This window comes from Macaca fascicularis, chromosome 8, assembly GCF_037993035.2.
Source record: "Macaca fascicularis isolate 582-1 chromosome 8, T2T-MFA8v1.1".
In the NCBI taxonomy this organism is placed as follows: domain Eukaryota; kingdom Metazoa; phylum Chordata; class Mammalia; order Primates; family Cercopithecidae; genus Macaca; species Macaca fascicularis.
This window is the reverse complement of record NC_088382.1, coordinates 103,640,100-103,658,655: the sequence shown is the minus strand read 5'-3', so window position 1 is coordinate 103,658,655 and position 18,556 is coordinate 103,640,100. Positions and strand designations below refer to the sequence as shown.

The window sequence follows — 18,556 nt, the reverse complement described above, 5'->3', positions numbered from 1 at the left end:
TTGTAATGCTAACTGTTGACAAGGATCCAGAGATACTAGATCTCTCATACATTGTTGTTAAGAATGTAAAATGGTAAAATCATTCTGGAATCATTCTGGAAATCAGCCTTCCTGGAAGTTTCTTTAAAAAATAAATGTACAATTACTATATGGCCCAGCAATCACACTCCTGGGAATTAGAAGTAACAACTTTTGTTCACACAAAACCCTGAACATGAATGTTTATAGCAGCTTTATTTGTAATAGCCAAAAACTAGAAACAACGTACATGTCCTTCAATAGGTGAATGATTAAGAAGCTTCTGAAACACTCAAACAATGGAACACTGCTCAGCAATACAAAGAAATAAACCATTGATATACACTGCAATTTGAAAGGTCTTAAGGGCATTATGCTGAGTGAAAAAAGCCAGTCTCAAAGGGCTACATGCACTGTACAGTTTCATTTACATAAAACTCTTGAAGTTATAAAATTGTAGACAGGGAGTGGTTTTCAGGATAAGTGGTTTTCAGGGATAAGGGAAGGGGAAGGAGGGTGTGATTATAAAAGGCAGCATGAAAGACTTCTTTTGTGATGATGGAGCAATTCTGTATGTTAATTTTGGTGATGGTGGTTACATGAATCTGTTGTGATAAAACTTAATCACAAGTATATACAAAGACATTAAAAATGCGAGTATATGAAAATACTGTGAAATCTGAGTGAAATCTGTAATGTAGTTAGTGGTATTGTTCCAATCAATTTCCTGGCTTCAATAATTCAATAATGCACTATAATTGATAGGTTACCAATGGGGGAAGCTAGATGATATGATATGGGAGGTCTATGAAATACTTTTGCAATTTATTGTGATTCTATAAAAGTGATTTCAAAATTTAAAAACATATATAATACACACACATGCATGTACACACACAGAGATATAATATATATACATATATATAGCAGATACATGTGTGTGTGTATGTGTGTGTATATATATATATCTGCTGTTAACCTGTCCATTGAGATATATAGGTATATATCTCAATGTCCAATCCTTCTCAAACAAAAAAAGAAAAAAGAAAAAAATTACAAAATTAATAAAAGACATGAATCTGCAGATTCAAGAAGCATAACCATTTGCAAACAGGATAAATAAAAATATATCCACTCATAGACCTATTATAATGAAACTGCAGAATATTAAGAAAAGAGTGATCTGGCTGGACGCAGTGGCTCACATGTTTAATCCCAGTGCTTTGGGAGGCCAAGGTGGGAGAAGCATTTCAGGCCAGGAGCTTGATATCAGCCTGAGCAACAGAATGAGGCCCCATCTCCACATTTGTTTTTTAATTAGCCAGGCATGGAGACACAGGAAAATTGTTTGAGCCCAGGGGTTCAAGGTTATAGTGAGCTATGATTGCACCACTGCACTCCAGCCTGGGTGATAGAGCAAGAACCTATCTCTTAAAAACAGAGAAAGAGAGAGATCTTAAAAGTAACTGGTATGGCTAGTTTTATCTGTTGCTAACCACAATTCACAATTTTCTTTTCACTGAAAAACCAATTGCCTGGTGTTTCTCTGATACTTACATTTGAAATCTGCCATCCAAATACACTGCTACCTAAGAATGTCTAGAGTTTATTACTTTGAGAAAAAACTTTAAACACCCTGCATTGTCTAAATTTTTGTGCAATCTTGGTAAAAAGAGCTGACTAAATATGACAGGTGCATGATTCTGGCTGGCCAAGAATTTAGTAAACAAACTGTAAGTCTGCCTTAGTTTCACTCAATTTGTTTTTGCTGCTATAAACTGTGAGTAAATCAAACCTACCATTTCTCCCAACCTAGTCTGTGTTAGTGGTTCTTCCTTGGCATGATAACAGCTCAGTGCAAACACCCTTCAGTTAGTTTGTTGAGTGCCAGAGGGTACAGGGTTAGCCCCATGCATCTCTTCCACCTGGGCTACCAGCAATTGAACTGGAAAAACCAAACTGAGACAGTGAAGGATAATTCAGCCCTTCTTCTTCCCTGTGCCCCCACCCCCCACCCTTCCTTCCTTTTCCTTTTCCTTTTTTTTCCTTTCTTTATCTCCTACACCTAGTGGGCATGACTTTTCAGGGTATCAGGCAATTTCAGTTAAAATAACCCTGTAATGATTTACAATATACAGTAATGGGATAAGAATGAAAAGTTCTGTTTTGGACACTTCTGGAAATCTTAAATCTCTGAGCCTTGTTTGTACCTATCTCTAAAATGATGTAGAACTAAAAACCTATCACATTGCTTATCTCAGAAGAAATAGAGTGTTATAGCCCTACACTTCACAAATGTATGTCAATCTAAGCTGTAAGGAGAAGGAATTTTTCCATTCATTTATGTATTTTTCTGTAAATGCTTTGTCAAAAAATTAAAAGACAATCCTTGAGGACTAATTGGGGTGATGTGGAAGGATTATCCAACTCTTCCTGCTTGAATTCTTGGATTCATCACGTCAAGTGGTATTTCCTCCAGAGTTGTACAAAAGTGGCACACATATGCAGCAGGTTCCTAAAGAAAAGGAGTGTGAAACAAATCTACTTCCAAGCACATTTACTCACACTTGGGATTTCTACAACTGTCTCCCATTGGATACCCTCTCATTCTGTGTCCAGAGTTGATTCCTTCCAGTGGGTTCGTGGTCTCACTGACTTCAAGAATGGAGCTGCGGACCTCCGCTGTGAGTGTTACAGCTCTTAAAGACAGCACGGACCCAAAGAGTGAGCAGCAGCAAGATTTACTGTTAAGAGCAAAAACACAAACCTTCCACAGCACAGAAGGGGACCCAATCGGGTTACCACTGTTGGCTGGGGTGGCCAGCTTTTATTCCCTTGTTCGTCCCCACCCATGTCCTGCTGATTGGTCCATTTTACAGAGTGCTGATTGGTCCATTTTACAGAGCACTGATTGGTCCATTTTACAAACCTCTAGCTAGCTACAGAGCACTGACTGGTGCGTTTTTACAGAGCACTCCATTTTACAAACTTCTAGCTAGCTACAGAGCACTGATTGGTGTACTTTTACAGAACACTGATTGGTGCATTTTACAAACCTCTTGTAAGACGAGTAAGTTCTCCAAGTCCCCACTGGACCCAGGAAGTCCAGCTGGCTTCACTTCTCAATTCCTCACATTGCCCATGGATCTGACTGACTTTGGCAAATATATTTCTATAAGCAGCAGTTAGAAAGAAGCAGATTATAAACTTCATGGTTCTAGGTGTGTGGATAACCAGAATGAATTATTCAAGGAGGAAGACTGTGTCTTGGTTTTGCATGTCAAGATCCTTATATGCACATGGATGGAAAGGGTTCCCAGGCTGTCATCTTAGATCTGGAATAGAGCTTCTGCTCTGCTCCCCGAGGGCCTGCAGAAGCAGGTCGTGTTGATGTCATGCAAAGATGACTCAGTCTCTGGCCAGAGGTCATCTTGATGCCTCTTGGGTGAATTTTCAATAAGGAAAGATTTGACCTGAAATTCACAATAGAGGCAAACAGAAGATTTTCATTTCATCTTTACACTTAGGGGCACTCGGCTGTAGTATTTTCTTCTCTCTACCCACTCATGTATGTCACATGCTCTCTCCCTCTCTAGTTCTTTGTTTCCTCACCATTTACTTGAAGTGCTAAAATCCTTTCGAAAATTACTGTTAAATAAAAACAATGAGAAAATGGAAAATCACTACCATACTCTATCCAGGAAGCGACTGGCAATTCTGACAATATCAGATAAATATACATAGGTTTTATCATCATTGTATATCACACCAGTAAACCACAGCTAGCTAACGTCACACCTACTTTTGAAATGTAAACTTTATAGTAATAAGTGTTCCACGATGACGTGGAAATATTTTCATTCCCTAAATTTCCTATACAGATGATGCTCATACAGTTGATATTTCAGTTGTCCCAGATAATAAATTACTCCACCAGGTTACATCCTTCATGTACACAAACCTCCAGGCTGTTTGTCTCAATACTCCCTGCAGCTGTTACTTAGGTTTTTGCTACATAATTACTGTTTATTCAAAATCTCTCACTTGTGAGGGGATTTGCCCACAGAGCTCTCACATTCAGCTTTCAAAACGTGATGACTCTTATGTTTGGTTCTTTTTGCTAAATATTGAAGGCAGCTTTTAGTCCTGACCAAAATATTTGCATGACGCTAATTACATTTCTGTGGACCATCAAATTAAAGTCTGTGGAAGAATAAATGAAACATGTGCCTCAAACTTCATCATTGCAATTTCCAATTGTTGAGAACAAAGGATCTTGAAATTGGAGGAAGTACAAATACGAGCACCCTCCTGCTTAGCAGCAGTAATAATAAAACCAGCTGACAAATGCTGAGTGCTCACCACAGCCCAGGCCTGCTGTGAGTGCATCCACATTTAATCTCCAAACAGCCATATGGCAAAGGTAGTAGCATCAATCCGTTTTCAAGATGAGAACATTGAGGCACAGAGAAGTTAAGTCATTTGCCTAAGGCCCCTCAGCTAATAGGAAATCAGCCCAAATTCAAACCCAGGCATTGCATCTCAAGAGTTCATGCTCTTATGAAAGCGATTTCTTCACCTTGGTATATTTTTAGAAGTTCAACATCCTAGGTACTAGACAAAGGAAAGAAAAAGGAAGACAGAGCCTCTTTCCCCACCCTGTTCCTAGTTCCCCTTTCATTCACTGACCCCTCATCTCCCATTCTTTACCATCCCCTACACTAACGGGGAGAAGTTCCCACAGGGCATGCAGCACCATAACAGCTGCTTCTCCTGCTATGGGTAATTGGAAAGATCTGGTCTCTGTCTTCTAGGAGTTTATAATCCAAGACAGAAAACAATATAAAGAGGTATAAAAAGAACATATGCAGCCTAGGCAACATAGTGAGACCCCATCTCTATAAAAAAAGTTTAAAATTTAGTTGGGTATGGTGGCAAGAACCTGTAGTCCCAGCTACTCGGGAGGCTGAGTTAGGAGGATTGCCTGAGCCCAGGAGTTTGAGGTTATAGTGAGCTATGACTGTGCAACTGCACTCCAGCCTGGGTGGCAGAGTGAGACCCTGTCTCTAAGAAAAAGTGATAAAATAAAAGGAACATATAGGCATGATGAGGGGAACATGGGAAAAATAGGCAGTTTATATCAAATTTGACAGTAAAGCCATGAGATCTGAGGTGTGTAACTGATAAACAGTTGCTGAAGACAATTCCAAAGCCAAGTTCCAATAGGGTTTCTGCCACTTGTGATAGCTGTGAAATGGCAACCCACATTTAGATGATTTGTGTAAAAGTATCTCATTATTTTATACATGCACCTTGAATATTAAATGGCTTCCCCCTGTCTCCTGTCCATTTCCCTGGCTTTCCTGATCTCCTGCCCTTCATCTCCTCTTCTTCCTTCTTACCTGCTTTTATTCCTTTTGTCTAGGCACTTTAATTGTTCCTCATGGAGTGCTTGTCTTAGAAGACTCTGTTTCAGGCACTTGGAGAGCTACCAGGAATGAAAAGCAGAGACTCCCCTTCTCAGGGAGCTTACCTGCTGTGTAACCATCTTTTAAAGATGTAAATCTAATCTTGCCCATCAGGTTTAGAACCCTCCAATGGCCTTCCATTGTTCTTGGGATACAGATCAAAATCTATCAGGCACCCTCTCTAAGGCCCTGCCACCTCTCCTCTGAGTTGCATGCACGCCCCCACTGTTTGCATCCCTCCAACCTTTCATCAGCTCCTTGAATGGGCCAGACCAGGCTCTCAGTTTTATGTTCTGACAGCATATTCTTCTTTTCATTCAGAGCCCTTATTGTAATTCACAGATGCATGCTCGTGTGGTGATGGATTAGTTTTGATCCCCCCACTGGACCATCAATTGCAAGAGTGTTGGGAGAGGGTTAGAGATAAGACAGAAATGTCAGCTGAAGTCAGATTGGAAAGAATTGCTAATGTGCCAGACTGAAGCTTGGAGGGCTCATGAACGAACGGTTTTGAGCAAGGAAGTAAGTTGATCAGAACTGCGCTTTAGGAACAGAGTTGAGCCTAACAGCAGTAAGTGAGGTGGGATGGAGAAAGAGCAGGGTTCCTTTAGGGGGCCATTGCTGTAGTCTGAATAAGAAGTATGAGAGGTTGCGCAAGGGTGATGGGAAAGAGAAGGGGAAGAGAGATTCAGAAGATTAGACCAAGTCAACAAATTGCTTAAATGTGGAAACTGTGGGATAAGCAGGGTCCAAAAAGATTCCAAGTTTTCTAATCAGGGTGTCTAAGAGCTTAAGTAACTTACTGATTCAAAGTAAGAGGAAGGAGGCCCTTTGAGGAGAGGATGGAATCAGTTCTGTAAGCATTCAGCTAGAGGTATGAAGGGACACAGTGGAGATGCCTGCTGAATGCTGGATATACGGGAAGGGAGGACAGAAGAAAGGTCCTGGCTAGTAAAGAAGATGTGGGTGCCATGTGCATTGACAAGGTACTCATTAAGGGGATGAGGGGAAGGAACAGAGGGCAAGACAAAAAGGAGCGAAAGAAGCTGGAAAATAAAGAGCACACCAAAAGAATAGAATTGGGGAAGCCAGGGAGGTAGGGTTTCAAGCAGGAATCCATGATTGTCCTGTGAAGAGCTCAGCCAAGAGCTGGAAGAGGATGAAGCCTGGGCAAAGCTGACCAAGGTCACCAGCTATGGGAAAACTGTGGCAGCAGATTTAGGAAGGAGGGTTTGCAGGGTAAAAGCCAAATTGCAGGGATTTTATTAAGACTCGAGGTCATCAGGGATGCTACTGCCCTCTGCTGCTGGACTTGATGTAATTAAACAGGGTAAATCAGTATTTACTGAGTCCTTGCCATGAACCAGATGCTTTGTGCTATTTTAGTCATTTTTCATCAGTCTTGTGAAGAAAATACCTCATTTTAGTATTGATTTCTATATAATTTACAGTTAAAATGTAGCTCAGGAAGTACTGTAACTTGCCTGAGGACATACAGTGAGTAAAGTCACGAGAGTGGAAGTTCCACAAAGGCAGGAAGCACAAGTTTTGTTCACCATCATCTATGCCTCACTCGCAATGCCTGGCACACAGAATAGGGTTTTTTTTTTTTTTAATAAATGAAGAAATGAATGGAGTCCAGTGTCATAATCAGGTCTGTGATTTCAAAGCCCATAAGCCTTCCAGGCATACGATGCTGCTTCTCACCCACACTTATTCCAATAGAAGACATTGTCCTGGTGCCAATTTCGTCAGAAACAAGATTTAAGATGCTGACTTTGTGAGACGGTTGTTTCTAAATTAAAATATGTGATTATAACTTAGCTTTGCCAATTACCCTGTTGATAAATCAATCAAACAATCAAGTCAGTCAAGGGTAAATTCATCTTTAAGGCAGTTTTGCTTTCTAGATCATGTTTATATCAAAACTCACAAGCAACTAAATATGCATAAAATTTAAGAAACACATTTTAGGAATCAAGCACCCCTCACTCATCCCAAGAGTCAATTATGAGCTAAATCTTTTCAAATTATAGGAGACAACTTCATATATTTTTCTAGAGAAAATTAATTCCCTAAGGTGACATTCCTTCATACATATTTCAGAAGACAAACTCAGGAAATAGTGGTCACATATTTGAAGAGGATTATTGGAATTTGAAGGGAAAAAGACTCAAATTTAACTTCTATAGGGGAGACATTTTTAGTCTTTTAAATGAAAACATTTGGAAGAGGCATTTTCTTAATAAAGCAGACTTAAGCTACAAAAATCTATTTCTTTCTGTTATGGGAGTCTGGTATCATATTGATTTTCAGCTTCTTCCATTTACTCCAAATTAAGCTGTGAACTGAGAGGCTGGATGGTCCACTAAAAAGCACTGTAGATGGAAGCAAATTTCACATCTGCCTCTAATTAAATGCAAGGTTGAATAAAAACTAGACCTTCCAAATATCAGTTTTCCCATCTGTAAAATGGAACTAAAAGTGTGTGATTATCTAATTTACAGAATTGTTTTAAAGATGAAAGCAGGCAATATAAATATAAACTTGTTAGGTAAGAAATGTGAAAGCACCTTACAAATGCAAAATATCATCACTGTCTGTTCCCTAAAAGATACATCTAATCCATTCCCAAGGAGAAAGAGAAAGTATCTTCAAGCAGTAATAGTTGCTGTTGAGCTTTCTTTGTCTCATTATCTTACTGAAACACAGAATTGAGTGGCTCCTCAAGAATTCCACAGGCAACACTGCCCTTAAGCACCCTGGAAAGAAAATTGTCTTTGGTCATCTTACAAAGCCCTAGAGTTGCAAATGTCTGCCTTCTAGAGCTTCTAGATGGTCCTGAGGTTGTAAAACTCCCCATGAAGCATTTGGAATCATTTATCTTCTGTAGATTTGGGTGTTGATTCCCCCAGTTGTATCTTTCCCAAAGTAAAATTCAAGGAAAACATGGTCAGAATTAGCTTCAGGCATAACTTTCAGACCAGGAAGCCCCTGAATCTTGGCATTTGGTCTGTGGCTCTTTTCAGGATGGGTTTCAATGGCAGTGTTCTCCTTCTTGGTTCCACCCTGGGCTAAGAAGATGGTGAGAAACAGGCCTGCCTCCCAGACAGTTGATTGCCTTCTTCCTGGTTCCAGCACTGAGGCTACCATCTCTCCTATTGCTAGGAGCCAATCTCCAACCTTGGGCTGAAGTGGACAATTAGCTCTTATCAGGGTCTCTCAATGAGGACACCCCTGGAATGGTTCTGAGTGCAAACTTAGATGTTTAGAGGGTCCGCAGGCAAGGACAGGCAGGGCACAAACAGCCACTACGAAGTCCTTGGAAAAGCTCATGGTGTTAGGTCCCAGGTTCACATCTGAGGATTTCCTGGAGGAAGGGAACAGAGGGCAGGGGCAATGTTTTCCAACACAAATAAATAGAATAAACCAACTATTTATTCGGTGATTCTCATGTGCCAGGAACTTACATGCTTTATCTCATTACCCTTCATAACGGTTAACCCTACTAGGTAAATATTATGGTACCTCTTTACAGATGAACAAATGGAGGCATAAAATCTAATTTATATAAAATGTTTTATTGAGCACCTGTTATTTTTCAGACATTGAGAACTGAGTGATGAGTGTGGCACAGTCATTGTTGTTGAAGAATTTCTGGCCAAGAGGAGGTCAAATAATTTGCCCAATACACTGTCACTGATAGGAATTAAGGGCCAGATTTTAAATATAAGTCTGTTTGGCCTGAAGACTTCACCTTTATTCATTTATTTGTTCATTTACTCAGCCCACACTAAAGTATTGAGCACCTACTATGTGCTGGGTACTTTGCCAAGGGCTGAGGTTAATAAGATGAATCAAACCGGCCACAGTTGGTTACTGCCCTCATGGAACTTAACCTCTCTGTGCTGCCATGTGGACCCCTCGCCAGGGAAGGGCAGCTATCCTTCCTCTGCCAGGGAGTTATAGCCCTACTGCCAGTTTTAGGCTGGTTCTCTAAGGCCCTAGTTCCTTCCTACTGTTACCACAGTGGGACATTTCTAGCTTATTTTTCTTTCCATTTAAGGACAAGAACATTTTCTTTGTTAGAGAAAACGCCGATTCTGGAGAGATGAGATCACTTATAAAGGGGATGAATATAATTGAATAAAATAAGGAAAATAAAAGGGACGGATTTCCTGTGTCTTCCCAAGCAGGTCCCGCCTTTTTCTCCACGACGGGCGTCAAGCTGGATTGAAAGTAAAAACAGGGTTGGTTTCGCCCTGGGGCTGCGTCAGAGTCCCCACCAGATCTGCACACATCACTGTGGCGTCAGCTGCCCACGCTTCACCTGCGCTGAGGTCATGTTTCTCAGACCACGTTAGCAGGATCGTGTGTAGCGCCCGTGCACATCTGACGAGCATGTAACTGACGGCGTTAACTCCTGCCCCCGCCGCGGAGAGCCAGGAGCTGCGTACAGACAGCCAGTCCCTGCTGAAATCAAAGGGGTTAGCAGCCTCCCAGCTCCCTCTGTTGACGACTTCAGCTGACTGTCATCTCCTCTCCAGGAGCCCTCTTCTGCTGCCCTGAGCCTCGGATTCTTTTTTGTTCCACTTTCCTTTAGCTTTTTGACTTCAGGATTAATTTGGGGACTAAATTACGTCTGACTAAGCCTTGCATTACAGGCAGTGTAATTTCGTTTTTGTCCTTAGTATTCAGAAAGGGAACTGTTGGTGCCATTATTTCCTATTCTATCAAAGAGGTGGGCTGATGTTTGTGTGACTCACGCTCCTGATAGGAAAACTATAGTCTGTATCATGCCTATTACTTTTGTCACCTCTCTGGCTCCTTCTTGTAAGGTCTGTTGCTGTCCTTCCTCCTGGCTTTACCCACCTTCCTGGTGTCCCTAAAAAGCCCATTCATCTCCCATCCTCCGTGGCGGCTGGCTATCCCCTTGTTTTCTGGGGTTTGCCTGGGCATGTCTCACTGCAGCACTAAAGTGATCACTTTGCTGTTTACTTGGCCCTTTTCTGTAATTCTCCCAGAGCAATGTCCTGCTTTTTGCTCTGCATGTCACATCTCAAGCCAGTCAAGTGTTTTGCTGCATGGATGAATGGATCTCTACGCACCTCACCCACTGCTACTCCACAACAGCAACCAGTGATAAAGATGGGATTTGTCTTGTTATTTCAGGTCAAAGTTAGCCTTGATAGTCTAGGTTGCCAGATTTAAGTTTAACAACATAAGGGGAAATTCTTAGCCCACTGCCTGACGCATAATGAAATTTAATAAACATCTATTTCCTTCCTTCCTTGGAAGAAGTCACTCAGCCTGAATTGTCTTAAAAGGAGTCCATTCTTAGACATGAATAAGCCTGTACCCAAGATTAGAGGAATCAGAGCTCCACTCAGAAACATTTCCAACTTTCCAAAGAACAGCTCTAAAATCCAATATGGCAGAATTTGTGAGATAATAGAAACCTGGAACTAAAGGGCCCTTGGAAATCATCTCTATTGACTCTTAGGCCAATTTGACAGGCTTTAAATAGATGAAAAAAATTAAAATATGCAGGTGAGATCACAGCAGCTGCCAAAGATTCCCTCTTGGCTTTTTCTTGAGCACAGTCTCCAGTAAGCTGGCTACAGTCATTGTACTACTCCTCCCAAGGAACAGTTCACCTTCCCTGGGCTCATCTGCTTTGATATATTTGTTGCTTTGAAAACATAGCTGTCTGCGCACGGTGGCTCATGCCTGTAATCCCAGCATTTTGGGAGGCCAAGGTGGACAGACTGCTTGAGCTCAGGAGTTTAAGACCAGCCTGAGCAACACAACAAAACTGCATCTCCACCAAAAGTACAAAAAATGAGCCAGACACAGTGGTGTGCACCTGTGATCTCAGCTACTTGGGAGGCTGAGGTGGGAGGATTGCTTGAGCCTGGGAGTTGGAGGCTGCAGTGAGCCAAGATCACACCACTGTACTCCAGCCTGAGTGACAGAGTGAGACCCCATCTCAATTAAAAAAAAAAAAATAGCCACTGACTTATGGTGGTCCTTAAGGAGACACACTGCAGGCCCTTTGTGAGATCCCGTAAGTTGAAGCTGGGATGACTTCCTTCAGAAGTGACAGCACGTCTAAACACAGGTCTGCTTGGAAGGAGGTAGCTTGGCCTAGGGAAAAGAGCACAGGCTTTGATGTCAGGTGCACCTGGATTTGAATTCTGAGGCACTTTCTGGCTGTGGGGCCTAGTGCCAGGGAAGTCAGTAACTTCTCTGACCCTTGCTCTGCTCATCTGCAAATGGGCAAAATTAAAGAGAAAAATGAGGAAATTATGAAAAATGAGAAAATTAATACCTATCGCTGGAGATTGCTGGGGAAGTTAGACAACTTTAGGTCAAGTACATAGTAAGCACCAGACTAAGTCCCTTGTTGCACATTTGAACATCACTGGATCAAAGAGACTCAAAAGATGTGCTCTCGACATATCATGCCATTGAGAACAGGAAAGGATTCAGGAGAAGGCTTTGCTAACCACACTTCAACTATAATTTTTTAAGGATAGTCCATATCTGCTGGTAGAAATAGGTTTCCTAATAAATATAATAAAGAAGGCAAAATAATAGCACTTTTTCTGTTGTCTTAATTGATTGAATTCCATTTCTGCTATGTAAAAAGATATGCCCGGCCTTGGTCTGTCCTATATCCATACAATATTTTCTCTTTTAATTTGCTGTCACTTTTTGAGTACCTATCATGTATTTCATTAGGTGCTTTACATAGACTTTTCTCATTTAAGACTCCCAATAATCCTATGGAGGGAGTGTTATTATTCCAGTGTTACAGATGAAGCTCAGTGAAATTCAGTGACTTTCCCAAGGCTGCAAACATTTGCCTGACTCTAAGTCCCCTCCTGATTTTAGAGGGCATGTGTATGTGTAGACCACTGAAACATGGCATTTTTATGTGCATGACACTGGCTCATATTTATCAGAAATGTACTGTGAGTTCTTTCTCCCATGAGGACAGTACTGGTACTCAAGAGATATTTGTTGGATAAATGAACCTTCTACCTCTCATCAGACCTTACTTGTAATCAGCCATGTCTTTGCGTTAATAGCCAGAAACATCCATGGCATGGAATTTCCTCCCTCTGAACAAAGGTCTTACTTTTGTTTTTGCTAAGCTAACCATGTCAGATGAAGGTCTGGACATCCACTTGACACTCAATAAGTATCAGCTATATTCTTTTCTTACTTACAAGCCTTGTCTACCTCCCCAGCCTCCATGCTCACTACTTCTCTACATTCTGGTCATATTGGCTTGCTTCTAGGTCTTGAAGGTGCCATGTTCCTCCAGCCTTCGGGGTCTTCCCAGGCTGCTCCATGTGCCTGGAATACTAACCCTTTCCTGAAGAGTCAAATTCTGCCCAGTCTTCAAGACTTAGCTTAAATAGAACTTCCTCCAGAAAACCTCCCTAACTCGGTTTCAGTTATCAATTGCTGGGTAACACACCTCTTCAAAAGGTAATGGCTTAAAATAACCACCATTCATTTGCTCATGAATCTGTAGTGTAGTTCAGCTTGATTGGGGACAGCTAATTTCTGCTCTATGTGGCACTGGACGAGTTTAACTGAGACTGGAGGGTCCAAGGTGGCTTCACACACACGAGGTTTGGCACCTTGGCTGGGATGGCAGACTGGGTCCTATTCTCTCTCCATGAGATTTCTCCACCTGGACTTCTTTATATGGGCTTGGCTTCCAAGGGGAGAAAACAGAAGCTACAAGGCATCTTAATAACTATGCTTGGAAGTCACATGGTATCTTTTCTGCCACATTCTATTGATCAAAGCAAATCACAGGGCAGTTCAGGTTCAAGGGGAGGGGAAATAGACCTCATCTCTTGGAGTGGCAGGTGCTTAGAGGGTTGGGAGAAAAGACTGGTGGCCTTCTCTGCAGCAATCTTTCACATGCTCCTAGACTAGGTTAGTTCTGTTACGTAGAGAACTGTTTCCTTCTCTGTAAAACTAAGTGCACTTGTAAATACTTATTCAATGTCTATCTACATTCTCCTATTGCCTCCCACATCAGCCTGAAAAATCTATTAGAACAGGAATCCTGTTTATGTTAATTGCTGATTAGAAATATGGGATGAATGAATGAATGAGTAGGTGAACATTCATAATATAGTCCGGGCATACGGTGCAGCTACCACTCATGTAATGCACGTAGTTTTCCTTTGTTGGTAATCATAAGCTTGATACTTAAAGTTATGTGGCACTTCCTCTCCTCTGGAAATATTGACCAGTATCTAATGAGGATTAGAGTTTGATGATTTCTAAGGGCACAGAAAAGCTTACAGTCCTTAAGAATGCTTGGAAAATTCTTATTTCTCTAGGAGGAAAAGACAATGATTATGTTGTCAGCAATTTGTCTTAAAGTTATTGCAACATGCCTTCTTTTTTGGTGCCTGGAAAGTCGTTACTGCAATATTAGAATAACTGGCCTTGCTGATGTTTGACTATAAGTGGTTGTTTTGAAAACACATTGGAAAATCCCTTCCCTGGTCCCCGTCTATCTTTGTTTGTGTGTGTGTGTGTGTTTAATGTTAACAAAAACCAGAAGGGGAGTTTAAGAGAAAAGCAAAACCAAACATAGTTATGCAGCATTCATGGGAGTTTGTTTCAGAAGCTCACATTTCAAATGCTGAATTAATTGCAGGCTTATAAGAGTAAGAGTGAAAAAGAAAATTTTCAGAACCAGGAAATAAAAAAAGAGCAAGTCTGGGAAATCAATCAATGTACTTTTCTTTTGATTTTTTTCTTTCCATGAAAACAGAACAGGATGTGAGGCACAGGGAAATTGGGACTTTTTTAGCCAGAGCAGGGTTTGAAAAATCTGGTGTTGACCTATGAGTCGTCTGATGCACAGATGCCAACCCTGGAGCCTTTCTGGTTGCTGCCCATCTCCTCGGCCTTCATCTGCATGACCAGCTGAGCTGAGCCAAGGCCTGTGACAGGACCTGGATTATCAGCCACCCTTGCATTGTGTCTCATATGTTCCTCTCTATATTAATCATGCTTAGGTGCCAGGAGTATTTGCTAGCATTCCTAAGATGAAATGGGTGCCTGTTGGCAATAAGTAATTGTTCATTTAAAAGACAGCTTAAAATGTTTAAAATACGTGTGTGTGTGTTTGGGAAGAGTATGTATATGTGTGTGTATACATACGTAAAACTTCATCAGCAGATTAAAAAGAGTCTTAAACTAAAAGAATTCAGGCAAGCATGGCCTTTTATCCTCATAGAGCAAACACTCCACATCTCAAAGCTGAGAATGACATGTTTTTCATTTGGATTTCTAGGCCTAAGTTCAGCATTTATTTCTTTATAAATACATATAAACAAAGTCTCCAGGCAACCATCATGAAATAAAAGCAACTAGTTCTGAAAAGCAGAATAATGGCTTTCATTTTAGTCTTCTTTTTTGCTACTTGGAAAATCTCTCCCACTCTACACCACTCCCACCAATTGCCCATACACATTCCCCAGTAAAAACAATAGTAGTGTATGGGTTTTTTCACCACCAAAGAGGGAAAAATGTCTTGAGCCTCAACATATTAAATATCAGAGTTAAATGCGTTCACAAAATTCCATTGGTTAGCACCCTAAGTTGGCTGCTCTTAGCTAAAACACACATCAAAGAATGCGCGAGTTCTCACTGGCTTCTAGGATCATCTGCCTCATGCAGGTTGCTTTTCTTGCTGTGTGGCTGCCTAGCAACCTGCCAACAGCCAGTCTCACTCCTTCCTGCTCATTTCCTTACACTGGTCCCCAAAGGCTTTCCTACTTGTGTGTCCTACAGTAGCATGATCTAAACACCCAACAGCTGCAAGGGTGGCTTGGAAGTTGTTTGGGATAAGATCGTGGCAGTCCTTGAATGCCAAGCCTTGGAGTCTCCCACTAATTTGAGAGATAATGGAGAGCCACTGTCATTTGAAAGCAGGGGACAAATGTGATCAGAGATGCCCCTGTTTAGGAGGCTGTGAGGTAACCAACCACAGTGACAGCTGCAGGGATGAAAGAAGATGCAGAAAAAGAGCTGTGTGCCTGCGGTAGAAGACATGTCGGCTGTGGGAGCCCTGGAGATACCAAAGGCGCTGCCATGTTTCAGGCCTGGGGTGGGGCCATCTGCAGATCAGTGAGTCAGGAAGCTACACGGAGAGAACTGTAACCGCCACACTGAACATAATGAGTCTGAAGGGTCAGAGGAACAGAGAGGCAGAGGTGCCAACATTCTCCCCAAAGCTTCCCCTAGGAGGACAATCACCACAGAGACTGTTCAAGGAGGTACGTGACTGTGTGGCTTCCTTCAAATCACAAAAGTGTTGTGAGGAAGTGGACAGGTTGGGACGACTCATAGTGAGTTCCCCAAAGCCTCACTATGCCACTACTGGCCCATAGGGCTGTCCCATGAGGCAGGCTGAGCCACGTGTAGTATCTCCTCCCACTGGCCTGTGATTGGCCTAAACTGGGCAAGAGTCCACGGCTAAGGAATCAGAGTAATTTCCTGGAAATATCTACAAAGGTCTCTATCTGCAAAGATTTGAGCCTAGAACGTGTTCCTCGCCAGTGAATGCAGCCCATCTTCAGAAGGAGAGAATAAAACCACTTTTATTATTACCACTTTCATTATTATTTGTTATGAAAATTACCTTTCCAGAGGTAAGCAAAGACAAGAACTTTACTTGGTAGGGATTCAGTCCCTGAGTCCAGCCAACTCTGAGGCCAGGCTTTTTCTTGGCTGGGTTACCTGAGCTAATAGATTCCCTTTTTTATGGATTAAGCAAGTTCAAGTTGAGTTTCAACCACTTGCAACTTAAGAAACCCTGCATAATATGGCACTGCCATCTTGATTTTACAGACAAGGGAACTGAGGCTCAGAGGTCAACTAAATCATCATAGAAACCCATGTTAAGGCACAAGGTTTTGAAGCTGGATTTGTCTGGACTCCAAAGCCAGTGTTCTTTTCTTATACCATTTTGCCTCCCAACTGATCCCACAATTGTTGTTCTCAAGAGAAGGGGTAAATAAACAGACATGTTTGGATATCTGCACATTGTCCAGAATCCTCTAGTGAAGCCATCTGTGACATTGTTTAATGCCAAATGCCATGGAAAACAGGAGATTTGTTCATTTTGCAGATGTTCTCCATTCTCTCCAGGTAGTAACTCTTCCCTCTGCTCCAGCTTTACAAGCAAAAACCTACTTCCAGCTTGGGAAGAAATACAAGACAGGTATTTGCCACCTACCACTTAAAGGGAGTAGTAGAGAACGCTGTGCTTTGAGGCACAAATCATCATTAAGGACCAAGGGTAGAGAAGGGGAAAGGTGCACTGAATGGGGCAAGCATCCACCCTCCAGCTCTCTAAGAAACAGGAGCTGACTCAAAAGTTGGAGAGAGCATGGTTGGAGATGTGGCCATTGCATAAGCTCACAAAAACTTCTCCAGCTAGAGTCAACTTCTCAGTCTGTCTGTTCCAGGTTGCAGACTCACAGGGGACCCATACAGCTTGGCACAGCACAAATCAAGGGCAACTCCGAAATTAACTTCTCATGGTGAGGATTAGGGTCACATAGATCAGTTAGGACCACAGGAGCCAGAAGAGGGAGGGTGGAGGTGAGTCAACCAGTCACCCCAAGAGATGTCAAACATGATGGTGGGCCCTAAAAGCAGTGAAGAGGTCCATTACCTACTCTATAGGCAGGGCCACAGGAGATCAGGGAACCGAGAGATCATGGCAGATGCCACTTGTTTGTGAGCAAATAGGAGACACATCCTGGGGACCCAGGAGGACGTGGTAAACATGAGTATGGTAGTAATAATGATCAGTTACTCAGTCTGCATGGGCACAGCCCTGTCTTATGCTCTTTACTTGCACTCACTATTTAATCCTCACCATCAGCCTATACATCAGGCGTCATTACATTGCCCAAACGAATAAACCAAGCCCAGGGAGATTGAGCAATTTACCTGAGGTTCCACACAGGGGAGAGCTGGGTCTCAGCTTTGAACCCACAGTCTATGACCCAGATGTCCTGTGTTTACCAGCATTTTACTCAGCAGCTGGGGTAATGAAATGTGGGTTATTGCTCTTATGTGTGGCCCCATTTGCAGCCATAGATTATAGTCAGGGCCGATGCGAACATTTGGTTTGTATTTTGTTGCTGTTGTTTCAGATCAGCCTTATTCGCCACTTGACAAAACACATCCAATGATTAGTTTCAACAGAATGACTTAGAAAGCCTTAACTCTTCAGGTTCCATGTACGTCCTTCTCTTCAGGCTCCACGTACATCCTTACATATGAACCTGTCCATGCTCTTGCAGCTATAACATTCTTTCCCTATTACAACCCCATCCTGACAATACCCATCCCTGACAATCCCATAACATGCAATCAAATAATCTGTTCCATGTACGGATGCTCAGCTGCAACACTAGGCATGGGGCTTGTCCGACGGGCACCGGAGAATGGACATGCGTGTTCACATTACCACCTTGTCCTTTCTAGAAGATGGCATGGTGTACACTTGCTGGGGTTTCATGGTTATTTGGAAGTTGCTGCCATTGTTGCTCTGCATTCTTCCTCTGACATTCTTCCTGTCAGTCCAGATGGCATTTACTTTTGAGCTGGACCTTAGGCCATGCCCATATATATCTGCCAGGGGCATTTCTAAGCCAACAGGTACGGATTTTTATACATTTATCCAGAATGGGGAATGGAGCTGGGGGTGAGGGAGCAGCGTGTACAGGCGGATTTTTAAAACAGATCAGCCACTGGAGCGAGCGATAGAGGACGGTCTTCAGGGAATGGAGCAATTCACTGTGGGAACCATCCCACCTGAGTCAGTGAATAATGTCTTTCTCCGAGAAGGAATATGGTCTGGGGCTACATTTCTGTCATGAAGAAGATTTGCCATCTCCTTCCTGCATGTTTGGCTAATTACATTTTCTCAGCTCCCCTTAATTATACAGACCAGATGCTTTATGACTAGAAATAGCATCAAAGACAAATCGTCTGTGACAAAGAGTCAT

At 42.1% G+C, this 18,556-nt stretch overlaps 1 long non-coding RNA gene across 1 annotated transcript in view; it reads right to left on the bottom strand.

The window, feature by feature from the left end:
- Window positions 1-2,743: 2,743 nt before the first annotated feature.
- LOC141407435 (uncharacterized) overlaps window positions 2,744-18,556 on the bottom strand; it is a 59,637-nt gene continuing 43,824 nt past the window's right edge. The window contains exon 2 of the long non-coding RNA XR_012416512.1: window positions 2,744-3,491. This is a non-coding gene — a long non-coding RNA (uncharacterized lncRNA). The remainder of the gene's footprint in view (window positions 3,492-18,556) is intronic.